This window comes from Limulus polyphemus, unplaced genomic scaffold (assembly GCF_000517525.1).
Source record: "Limulus polyphemus unplaced genomic scaffold, Limulus_polyphemus-2.1.2 Scaffold631, whole genome shotgun sequence".
NCBI lineage: Eukaryota > Metazoa > Arthropoda > Merostomata > Xiphosura > Limulidae > Limulus > Limulus polyphemus.
In genome coordinates this window covers 401,309-404,765 of record NW_013666241.1, presented here as the reverse complement: position 1 = coordinate 404,765, position 3,457 = coordinate 401,309, and the positions used below count along the sequence as shown (strand labels likewise).

Genomic DNA, 3,457 nt, shown 5'->3' with positions numbered 1-3,457 from the left:
AATAGGTAATGAAGAAAAACTTTAATACAACAGCAAATGTACAACGTTTCGACAACGTACCTGATGATGACAAAACCTTGTCGAAACGCTGTACATTTGCTGTTGTATTAAAGTTTTTCTTCATTACCCATTCAAGGCGTCTCCAGCCATTATTAAAATAGATCTATGTCTCCTGAAAAAAAATAGGTCTTTCGTATTACAGTTTAATCTATATGCTAAGGTTATTTGAGCAATCGGATTTGTAGAGAAAGGTGTATCAACAAAACTCTCTTTCTGCTACACTTTATAAGCATATAATGTAGGGAGGCAAAGGAAACAGTTGTTTATGTAAAACCCGATAAAAATCGTTGGTAGAGAAATTTTTGAGCATACAACACTGTCATTGAAGCAAACAACTCCCAGTGTTTGAAGAGTAAAGAGTGCATCTCAAATATTTATTTGTGTTTCTCTTCTTGCCTCGGTAAAAAATTAACTCTGAAGCTTCATAATACATATCAGGACCATGTTAAATTACTTTGCTTTTGAAGCACATATTAAACACATTTGAAGAAGGAGGTTATTTTAGTTTTATAATTGATATCTGTACTAAACATAATAATTCCGACAGAACTCACCGTCGACCCTCTATATACGCACTATGACAAACAAACCACTGATATCTGTAGATGACATGTGATCAATCCGCTTTGCAAATTCCATCTTTCAGTACAAAATAGTTCCTTATTCTATATACTGGTTTAAGTACTACACGTGGGTAAACTTGTGGGTAAACATTACAAAGGAAGTTCTTTATATTTTTCTTGATTTTAATTTTATGTAGAAAACAATGAAGGAAATAAGAAATATGACTTTCATCAAATATTTTATAAAACAATAAACAAAAATAAATGTACTTACAATGAAACGTTATTCATATTTTAGTAGAAGCCTTGCCCTTTACTGTAGCTGATTTAAATGATCCACAGTAAAATGTTTCCTACAGTGTAAATTCATGTATATACATGAGGAATCATGACAGAAATTATTTTTCAAAACTTACTTACTTCTTCATTAGCTCGCATTAGTTCCTTTTCTAAAGTAGTGGCTTTTTCTAAAGAAGCCTGAAGCTTTTCTTGAACCTACGAATACAATCAGATGATGAAAAAATTTATTTCTTCCAAAAGAAACATCTATTTTATATTTTGTTTTAAAACTGAAGAAGGGTATATTAGCTAATAATGATTCAAAAAGTTTTTCTTTTAATTTAACCAATATTAAAAGTAATTAAAAACATTACATTCACAGTTAAATTATTGTGATAATCTTCTGAACAACATATCGATTTTCGTACTTTAGGGTTGTCTTAAGGAAAAAATGTATCTTTCGTTGTTAACAGATTTCTGTTCTTGAAAACTGGATTTCATTAGTCCTTATATTCATCAATTTGTGAACGTAGTTAAGTATTAAGTATTCACTTTACCACCTGGTAATAACTTACAGTAACATGGCAACAGTTACTGCTGAATTCACTGAATTTACTTTTTTGATCACTAGGAGGCTTTTGCTAGTGGTCTCTATTTCTATAAGCAAAATCAAATTTCACCGACTTTTTTGGTTTGAAGCATTAATTTCAATACGTTTTTGGTTGACAATGTATATACTATAGGTCAAATATATGAATAATAACAACAGCAAAACTCGTTTATGTTACTTGTATAATTTCTGTCACCAGAAGCGAATTGTTATGGTATTAACACCTTTTTCAAGCTGGAGAAACACGGATATAATTAATTATATTTTTTCAAGAATTAGGAGGCTGTATAATAATAGTATTCCAGTCACACTGTGCCTTATGGTATGAATGCCTTTTTCCAAATGGCTTATATAAATGATGTTCCGACTATTACTGTGTTTATTGTGTTCCAGTCGGGCTCATGTCCTCTGGATTAGTGAAGCGAGTCGCTGGCAATGGATATGGCGAAAATAATGTGATTGGAATACTTTTATTATACCAACTTCTACGTTTTGAAAATCCGTATGGGACTAGATAAAGAACGCAGGCCTAATAATACTATTGTCTTATTACAAGTATAACTAATTATAATCATGCTTCGTCAGCTTGGAAAAGGCATTCGCACCATAATACTTACACAGGCCTGCGATGGTTTTATTGTCTTGAAATTTTTACATGTTCTATAGTAATTCCTGTACGCTGAATCTGAAAATGATATCCATTTTTCTCCATCACGTACAAAATCTTCACAAAACGTCATAACGCAATACATAAAAGAAAGACCAACAACAACACCTAGTTTGAGACTAAAAGACGTAGATTTCACACACAAAAATCGGGATGAATGAGGAAGCATATTCGTTTGACATCAATGTTCTTCCATTTTCTTCAGTTTGTTTGTATTTTGTTAACAAACATAATAATAAAACATGTTCATTGTGGTAAACGAAATAATAATTTGATCTAAGTAAGAGTTTTTATTTCTTCCCAATTTGTAAAAAATCCTAGGTTTATTGTGTCCCAGCTGGCCTGATGAGCTCTGAATTGAGCAAAACGTCTTGTTGGCAATGGATATGGCGAACATAGTGTCGTTCAAATACTATTATACACTTCTAGTCATAAATATAAATAACACTAGATTGGAAGTCACGGGATATTCGGTACGCAAGCGGCCAACATTGCTACGTGTTGAACTTTCATAGCCCGCCAGTCGAACTGGCAATGGCAAGGTGATCTCATCTCAGAATTATGGCCGTTTTCCATCTAAACTAGACGTTTGGATAATTTATTTGATTTTAATAAATTTGCCAAGCCAAGATGATCTAAATCTGATTTTAACTGAGAAATCAGTGAAAAATCGTTCACGAAACACACATATCTGACATGTCATATGAAGAATGCATTGGATTTTAGCCCATAGGGAAATCTTAAGATTAAAATATGTTCTTTTCCTCTGTGTTTATTGTGCCACAGAAAAATATACATCTCAAATATTATTGCAAATGAACAAGAGATGGCGCGTCATATCTGTTTCTTGGAGGAGTGGAGAAGAATGTTATCTACGTATCTGCACCTCCAAACATTCAACGTTCTTAATTCAAGTGGATAGAAATCATTAAGAAAATTTATGATATGAATATAATAAAATTAATTAATTTATTTGATAATTTGTGGCAAAAACTTATACAAATTATACACAGAATTAAATAGTGAAATACCAAGGCCTGACTTTTCCAACTGAGTACAATTCATAATTATATGCGAGCCAAATTCTGCTATTTCATGTGAGAATTATTTCGGTAGTACTTTGTTTTCGTGTGAACATGCAAGCACACAATTGGCAATGTACAAAATATTTATACATCTAATACCCTTAACTAATATTTCACACATACAATACAATTAAAATAGAAAGGCATGTACATATATACTGTAATAAAACTAGGCTCACTTTGTTATAAGCAC

At 31.8% G+C, this 3,457-nt stretch overlaps 1 pseudogene; it reads right to left on the bottom strand.

Annotated features, from left to right (window-relative positions):
• The window catches only part of LOC106459579, a 97,974-nt pseudogene that overhangs the window by 69,771 nt on the left and 24,746 nt on the right, over nt 1-3,457 (bottom strand).